Here is a 9,304-nt window from a genome sequence, read left to right on the forward strand (position 1 = left end):
TATGAATGCATGTGTATGTACGAGAATGGGTGTGTATTTGTGTGTATATGGCACTCCTATATGCCAATGACAATAACACTACTAACCCCGGAGCTGAGAGAGTCTGAACACTAACCCCACCACAGAGGAAGCACATGAAAAGACACTGCTCACTTTTATTCTTAAGCAGGAGTATACAAATTAAGACCCTGGTGAGGATCTCTTCTGCCCCCACCCCACCCCCATGAAGAACCCAGGTTCAACTCCCAGTATTCACATAATGGCTTACACCAATCTATCTAATTCCAAGCCATCCAACGCCCTCTTCTGGCCACCACATGTACCGGGCATGCACGTGGCAGACACACGTGCAGGCAGAACACGGTACTCATGAAAATAAAGTGAATCTTAAAACCGTTCAGTAGCACCACACACTAAGTACTGCCCCCGTTTAAAGTGGGGTGCTCCCGAGACGTGTGGGCGAGGGTGCCGATGGCAAATGCCCACTGCTAGGTGGAACATATCTTGCCATGGACACATTGGAGGCCAGTCAGCACTCTGACAAACACACTCACAAACTCTGTGATCTAGCCATTCCACTCTGAAGCATTGCCCCAAATGCAGTCCTGGCAGGTGTTCTCGTATGAGACTGAGGTAATAGACCTGAGGCTCAGCATACACGAGGCCTGAGTGTGATTCTCAGCTCTGAGGAACAAAATCAAAGTCTCATAACAGCCAAACACTGGAAACAAGCCAATGCAGTAACAATGATGACCATAGGAGCGTATGTATCTGCCTGCACTAGTTGGTGTTTGTTAGCTTGCCCTGGGCTAAAGTCAACTGGGAAGGGGGACCTCAGCTGGGAAAATGCTTCTATCAGGTTACCTTTATGCATGTCTGTGGGTGTTTTCTTGATTCACGATGGAGGGCCCAGCGTGGAGAGGTAGCGCTCTGGGTGCTATAGCTGTATAGGTGGACAGGCTGAGCAAGCCAGTGAGCAGGGTTCCTTCATGGCCTCTGCTTGTGTTTCCAGGTCCCTGGTCTACAGGAGAAGGACAGAAAGGTCATCTCCTAGTCCTGCAGGCTAGAAGTCCAAGTCAAGGTGTCAAGGGAACTGGTTCCTTCCGAACCAGGAAAGGATCTGTTCTAGCCTCTCGCCTGGCTTGAAGATGGCTGACTTCCCAGGTCCCTCACGTCATCTTATGTATGAGAATGTGTGTGTGTGTGTGTGTGTGTGTGTGTGTTTGCGTGTCTATGCCATACTTCCCCTGCCTATTAGGACTATTGGCAAATTGAATCAAACCCATCCCTACCGCAGTGTGATTGCAGCGTGGCTTATTATACCTGATGACCCTCTTGCTAATAAGGCCACATTCTGAAGCAGTAGTGATGGGACTCCAACCTGGGAATCTGGAAGCCAAGTAGCACATTTAGTCTGTAACAGTATCATTCCTTCAAGGCTTCTTCAGAAAGCATGTGGAGCGGGCAGTGCCTGAGCTTCTCTATGGATAAATCATAGAGGCCTTGATGGCTCCTTGTATTGGGGGAGTGGCCTTCTGGATTCAGGGCTCTAAGAGACTATGAATTCATAACCCCAATCTGCTGCAAATATTCTTTAGTTTAAAAAAAGATTTGTTTTATTTATGTTTGTGTGTCTATATGAGTATATGGGAGCAGGTGTTCATGTATATGTGTGTGTGTGAGGGAGAGAGAGCCAGAAGGCACAGATTCCTTGGAGCTGGAGTTAAAAACATTTTGGGGGGCTGCCTACCTTGTCATATGGGCACTGGGATCAACTCCAGTCCTCATGATTGTGCAGCAAGCACTCTTAACTGCCTAGCCATCACTCCATTCCCTGCAAGCATTTAAAGTCATCCGAGGCTACTGATGTAAAGATGTTTGCTGCAAAGCATTAAACCTTGGGTTCAACCCCCAGTATACACATGACGGAAGAAGAGAACCAACTCTTGAAAGTTGTCCTGACCTCTACATCACACACACACACACACACACACACACACACTCTTATTATATGTAATTTTTAATAATTTAAAATAATCACTGTGGACATAGGATTCAGAAGGCAGCCTGGAGCCCAGCTGCTTCCTCCTTGTCCAAGGCTCTTGCATGTCAGGATGAATGGGTCCGATTCCACTCCTCCCTCACTGTCTCAGGCTGAGGCCATCTACCATCTGGCTGGGGCTGTCCCTGGGGCCTTTGGCTCTGTCACCCCCTTATCACCCTGAATAGAGCTGTTTTGGAGCTTTGGCAAGCACTTGGGGAACAGGAAGAGGTCTCCAAGAGAATCTGATCTCTTTATCTCCACCCACAGAGGCCAGGCCTGGGGCTGGGACACATGCCTCTCTTTCTCCCACAGACCTGCAGTGTCCCTGGACAAAACCAGGGCCTCCTGCACTGGAAATGGCTCTAGACAAGAGGGATCAGGCTCTGCTTCCCCCTGCTGGGACCAGCCCACAAATGATAAGCAGTCATTTGTGGCCAGAGGTCTCGGAGCAGAGCCACGCAGTTCCCAGCGAGAGTTTCTCATTTCCCTCCTGGCAGGTATTGGCCCGGACAGTGTAGAGGCTGCTGTCTCCAAGCTTGGATTCCATCCTGGCAAGGCCCCAGAGGCACAGGCTGCTTTCCCTCAGCGGAAAAAGTTGCTCTTTGTATGTCTGCAGCTGGTTCTGCTGCCCGACACCTGAGTCAGGGTAACTCTGGGAGGGCAAGGTGGAATGACAGGAGGTTTCTTCCCTGGAGAGGGGCTGGAGGTGGGGCTGGGATGGGCTTGAGATGCACAGATTCGGTGCTGTGTTGAGTGTGGCCGAGGAGATCATCCTGTTCTGAAAAATAGAGGTGGGGTGAATGAGAGGTGATTCTGTGTAGATGAGGCCGCTCCATGATTGGTTATTGTATCCATAGAGAGAAAGAGAGATCCTGAGGCAAGAGGATTACTGCCAGTTCAGTGCCAGTGTGTACCAGGCTAGTTAAGGTGATGCAGCGAGACTGTCTAAAAACCAAAATGGCGCCATGCCGTTTTTTAAACAGTAATGTTTAAAGTCAGGGGTTAGTGCTGGCTCAGCCTGAGCATCTGTCTGCATCTGAAAATGGTTAGCTCAGACAGGTAACTGGTCCAAGTGCTGAGAATAAGTGACTGTTGAATGTTCACCCCTAAACAGGATACCCCTGTCCCACTCCAGCAGGCACATTGCAGAAGAAGGATTAGAAAGAATGTGAGTGGTGGGGGATGGGAGGACGCTGTGAAATGCTGCCTTTGGGTGATGTGTTGTACCCAGGGATTTAGCACAAGGCCTACACAAGACTCACCCTGTTGACATGAGGCCCATCCCTCCTGGAAGAACAACTGTTGGCAGTCAATGGTTGGAGTTGCCCATGACCTGAGTATAATCTCACAGCCATGCAAACAACTCTGATCTCAATGGATTACATAAGGAGACATGGAAATAGAAGGGAGACCTGGATAAAAGGGGTTCGTCAGGAGTGGGAGGATGATAAGAGAGGATAAAGGGGGATTAAGTGACCAAAATATATGTTTGTGAAATGGTCAAAATATTAAAAGTTAATTCCTTAATTAAAAAGAAGAGGAGATCCAGAGGGTATAGCGGCTCATGTCTGAAATTCCATAACCGGTAAGACTGCCATGAGCTCCAAGCTAGCCTGGGTTACCCAATGAGCTCTAGGCTAGCCTGGGCTAGAGTAAGACTCCGTATCAGGAGAACAAACCCAACAGAAGAGGAAGTGGGAGCTTTCCTTGCAAGTGCATGAACCAAGGAATGGTCACACAAGTGTGTAGTCAGGAGGTGGCCATCTGTCTGCAAGACCTGCTCAGGTCCCATTCTGGGTGTCTGGTCCCCAGGACTGTGACCTAGTCTAACAGTTGGCTATTAGAACTGTTGCAGGCAACCTCAGGCACACTGTCTGGTCATTACCACTATCCGCCCACAGGGTGTTTTCATTTTGCAAAACAGAGACTCTGCATCCATCAAATAATCCCTTCTCATTCCCCTTGCTCCAGCCCCTGGCAGCCACCATTCTGCTTTGTCCCCAGCAGTCTTCCTGCTCTGGATGCCTGGTATTAGCAGACTCTTTGTGACTGGCTTGTGACACCGGCATGGTGTCGTCAGCTCACACCTATGTTGTAGCATATGTCTGATTTTCCTTTTTTATGGCTAAATAGTACTGCTTCATATATATGCCTTGTGTAGCCATTCTCCTACTGATGGAAAGCTTACCCTTGGGCATTGTGAATAATGCTGCACCAGAATTATGTGTGTTAAGATCTCGTCAAATTCCTTCTGGAAGGTTCTCCATGCGGGGGTTCAAGGGAGACACAGCTAGATTCAGGACAGTATGGAGTTTATTGAAAAAGTTAGATCAATGCCATGGAAAAGGAGGCAACAGCATGGCATGGCATGGGCTCCAAATATCGATCAGGCTCCAGCATCAGAGACAAACATCGTTGTGGAGCCTTTGAAGAGAGGAATCAGAATGCCAGGTGGGAGAAATGGGGTCTGTTCCCACTCATTTCTGAGGATGAGGGGGAGGGGTTCACAGAAGAAGCCTACATCTGGGCTCTGATCTTCAGGAAGGTGGGTGTGCGGTGAAGGATGCGGGATTCCGGATGTGGGATCCGGGTTGCATGGCTTTGATGTAAATTTGAGTACCGGGTGAGAGATCTGTGCACTGGTCAAAGGTCACGTCTCAGTGGGTGTCTCTTGGTATTGGTGGAAGGACTGCTACAAAACATGTGGCTTGAGCAGCGGCTAGAGGTTGGATCCCGATGCACCTTTCCCACCCAGCTTCAGTTCCTTCCGGTCTGTGCCCCGGAGCTGAATTGCTGGATCACGTGGTAGTGCTATGTTTATTATTTGAGGCAAAGCCACATGGCAGCTATTAGTGCACTAGGATTTGGCTTTCTCCACTTGTGCCCCCCTTTTCCTCTTGCATTCTTTTTTCTTTCTGGTGAACTTGGAACCACTCTGGTCATGAGTCCCAGCACCTTGAGGTGCAGTCCCCCTTGAGTCAGGTTCTCAGCATGGTTCAGGAACTCATGACACCCCCTGCCTTGCACATCTGCCCCCTGGGTGCTGCTAACATTACAGGTGTGCACCACCACAATGCTTTTAGTGCTTAGTAATGTGGGTGTGGGGTAGCATCTTAGTCAAAGTTCTATTGCTGTAAAGAGACACTGTGACCATGGCAACTCTCATAAAGGAAAACATTTAATTGGAGCTGGCTTACAGTTCAGAGGTTTGGTCTATTATCATCATGGCAGGAAGCACGGTGACATGCAGGCAGACATGGTGATGGACTGGGAGGCAGCAGAAAGAGAGAGTGACACTGGGTCTGGCTTGAGCATATGAAACCTCAAAGTCCACCCTCAGTGACATACTTCCTCTAGGAAGGCTACACCAACTTTAACAAGGCCACACTTCCTAATCGTGTCATTTTCTGTGAGCCTTCAGAAGGCCACTTTCATGCAAACCACTGTTGGTACGTTCTTGTGGAATGTATACAATTTACCCGTTCATTCAAACGCTGATTTCTTTACCCCACTATCTGCTTTCAATTGGACACTGCATTGTGATGTTTATTCTAAGCATTACCTGTCTCAATTTCATAAACATGCCACCATTTGTTCTCTGTATTGTCAATAAAACAACCAGCCAGTGCTGGGCAATGGAGAGAATAGGGTAGGGCATCCTGGTCCAGAGGGGAGGAGAAAGGAAGCGAGTGGGAGGAGTGGGGAGAGGAGAGATTGGCAAGAGAGGTCTTGGAAGCATGAGGAGAGACGAACCGGACCTAAGATATGACTAAAAGCAAGTATAATGGGTGAAATCTGAATGGAAGGAAGCTATACAAGCTTGGAGATTTAGGATGGAGTAACTATTGCCCAGCATTGTGCTCTAGGTTAATTAAATAGATCCTATTCTCTGTGTGATGATGTGGGTATAGAGCTCATTTAGGAATAACCACTGTTTAACCTAAAGATAAATCAATAATAAATATTAACAACCAATAACAAACCACCACAGGTGGTATTGTGATTTTGGTGTGTTGCAATCCATCTGCCTCATGTACAAGTGACTTTGATGAAAGGAAACGTGAGAAACCACTGGAAAGGAGAATGAGTTCCTCTGTGGGGTGTCCTCCACACTTCGCATCTCAGTTTGAGAGACCAAAAGATAAGCAGCGATTGTTATGTAGAGTAGGTGCGGTATAGCAGTAAGTTCCCTGAGGGGATAGCTACCTCGCTGCATTCTTTCCCGCCTTCCCGGTTCCGGGTGGGTACGTGACTCGACTCACAATCTGCCTTCCCCCCTTCCCTGTTCTGGGTACGTGACTTAACTACGGCTTTGTTCAAACCACCCAATCAGACCCCTGTAACTATGCTTCTCGCTTCTGTAACCACGCCTCCTGCTCTCGAGCCCTATAAAAACCCATCACCCCAACCGAGAGGCGCGCAAGTCCTCCAATAGGCTTGGTCGCCCCGGGTACCCGTGTATCAAAATAAACCTCTTGCGGCTTGCATCCGAAGGCTGGTCTCGCTGTTCCTTGGGAAGCGGGGTCTCCCCGTCTAGATAGGCTCCTGGGAGTCTTTCAAGTTCAGCTGCCTCCAGCAGGAAACGTCTGCCTAGCTGAGGTTACTTTTCCTTACATTTATTTGGTTAGTGCATGCGTCGTGGGTGGGGTGGCAGTATATGCCATGACACACATCTGTGTAAGTCAAAAGACAACTTACAAGGGTCTGTTCTCTCCTTCCACCATGGGGGCTTGGGGGATCAAACTCAGACCCTCAAGCTTGGTCACAAGCTCCTTTATCCACTGAGCCATCTCCATAAGGCCTGCCGTAGGCTTTTTGTACAGCCTGGACTAACCTGGGGTAATACAAAAGCCGGTCTCTCTATCTCCAGAAATAACTCTGCTGTGACTCTGCCTTTAGTGCCTTGAGCTCACATGACCCGGACTTACCTGAAGTTCATTCTTCTCTCTTCTGGAACCAGTGGTCACGCCACCGAGGGCGTAAGCCCATCAGATCTTGATGGGCCTGTTACAGAGATGCTTCTGCTTGGCTTGACAAGCTGGCATGATGTAAGCATGGGCTACCAGCAGTCTCTGCCATGACAGCAAAGTCCATCTGTCGAAAAGAAATGAAAGGTCAACAACCAACTGGACTAAAGGCAAGTCAAGATAAGGAAAGCCAAGAGAGAATGACGTCACCTGTGTCCCTGCATCCAGCCATATCTGAAGACAGACTTCCTGGGATGTAAGCTAAGAGTGCGTCTGTCTTTCTCTCCCCACCCCCACCTCCCCTGCTGGTGCCTCTGGCACCAGCAACAGAAAACATCGTAACTAATGACTATCTTCCTCCTTAGTTCTCTATCTGTCCCCTGTGGTCATCTTCCTGCCCTTCTACTTTTAACCCCACCCAGCTCCAACTTGACCTCTTCTCTCTCATGTCTGCTTGGAGAACGGGGTGGGGCGCACCCTCTAGGGACACAGTAGGTGGAGTGGGGAAGGCTGCCTTTTACACATCCTCATTCCCATAGCTCCTCCCGCTTTTGACCCGGCTCTGCACCTTGGGTCACAGGGTGCTTTTCAGAGGACAGGCATCCTTCGCTAGCTGGTCTGGGCTGGTCAGGGGGACAGCCAGCGGCTCCTTTCCTTCCTGCCCAGGGCCGCAGAGCAGCCCCGGCATCCTCTTCCACCCACACCTTCAGGCAGGCGAGGCAGAGGCCAAGCAGACAGGCAGCGGAATACACTATCTCCAGAAGCCTCCAGAAGGGAGGGCGGGAAAAGGCGAGTAACCAGGGACAATTGACCTGCTGTCTTGGTAGTCTGCTGTGGCTCTTCTCTTTCCCAGCTGTGTTCTCCCTAGAGGGTTTTCACTGCCCCCCCCCCCCCAGCTCAGGAAGAGGAAGCCGCCTCCAGGTGTCACAGACAGTCAAATGGTCCCAGGGGAGCCACTGGCGCTGGTGAGTCAGTTGTGGGTGGGGGTGGGGTGGGATGTCTTCGAAGGGAACCAATGCCTTGGGCCATGCTCTGGGGAGCGGCTCCAGCTTTAACTGTGGCTAATGGGGAGGCAGTGGACAGGTATTGGAGTCTTCCTCAGGGACCACAGGCCAGTCCTTGTGTGAAGGTCAGAGTGTAGGCCCAGTGGCTCAGTTTGGAGGTGCAGAGGGGTGTATACAAAGCACCTGGATCCTGCCATGCAGTGGTCCAGACTGGCCTTGGACTTGAGCTATTCTTGCCTCTGCCTCCCAAACACTGGCATTGCCTACCCAAGCTACCATGCCTGGCAGAGTCCGCATGGTTCTGCGATCTTCATGGGCTGAGATTGGGGCATCTGCTAAATAACCAGGGCATGGGAAGGAGGATTTGATGCGTGTGTTCTTGGTCAAGAGCATGATTTCACTTTCTAAAACCTGGTAGCAGGCTGGAGAGATGGCTCCGTGAGCAGAAGTGGCTGCTGCCTTAGAGGCACGGTTTGAGTTTGGATCCCAGCATCTGAATAGAAATCCAGACATGACTGTGCTTTATGAGCGCAGAGACAGGAGGACTTCCGGGGCTTGCTGGGCAATCTGGGCTTGTCTTCCACATTTAGTGAAAGACCCTGTCACAAGAGAGTGAGACAAAGGGTGAGAGGAGACTCCATGGCCTCCTCTGGCTGCTGTGAACGCACACACACACACACACACACACACACACACACACACACACACCACGACCGTTGGGGCTGGAGAGATGGCTCAGCAGTTAAGAACACTGGGTGCTTGGCTTCCCAGCACCTATACAGTGGCCCACAACTACCTGTAACTCCATTTCCAGGGGGATATACATCCTTTTCTGGCCTGTGAGGGCTGTGCACACATGTGGTGCACATATGTACATGCAGGCAAACACTCATGAATATATATTTAAAATAAATCTTTAAAAACTGTGCGTGTGTATGAGAGAGAGAGGTGGGGGGAAAAGGAAGGAGGAAGGGAGGGAGAGAGAGAATCTCTGTGCATGCATGTGTGTACGTGTGCATGAAGGCCAGAAGAGGACATCAAGTGTCCTTCTCTATCACCTCCCCTTGTTCCCTTGAGACAGGGTCCCTCACTAAACCAGGGCCAAGGGTGGCAGCCGGAAAATCAGTCATTCTCTTGTATCCGCACCCTCCCCGGATCTGGGGTTAAAGGGGTTCACATAGCCATGTCAACTTTCTCGGTGGCCGCTGGGACCTGAGCTTACCTCTCATGCTTGCACAGTAAGCTCTTGCCCACTGAGCCCTCTCTCCATAAGCACTGTCCCTTAGATT

General features: G+C 50.0%; 1 long non-coding RNA gene across 1 annotated transcript; it reads right to left on the reverse strand.

Annotated features, from left to right (window-relative positions):
- Positions 1–1,333: 1,333 nt before the first annotated feature.
- LOC132647038 (uncharacterized) lies at positions 1,334–7,344 on the reverse strand. The gene is made up of 3 exons (XR_009585325.1): positions 7,222–7,344; positions 6,973–7,138; positions 1,334–2,822 (listed from the first exon to the last, which is right to left on the reverse strand). It is a non-coding gene; the product is annotated as an uncharacterized LOC132647038 (long non-coding RNA).
- Between the last annotated feature and the right edge of the window lie 1,960 nt (positions 7,345–9,304).

Source organism: Meriones unguiculatus, chromosome 14 (assembly GCF_030254825.1).
Source record: "Meriones unguiculatus strain TT.TT164.6M chromosome 14, Bangor_MerUng_6.1, whole genome shotgun sequence".
NCBI lineage: Eukaryota > Metazoa > Chordata > Mammalia > Rodentia > Muridae > Meriones > Meriones unguiculatus.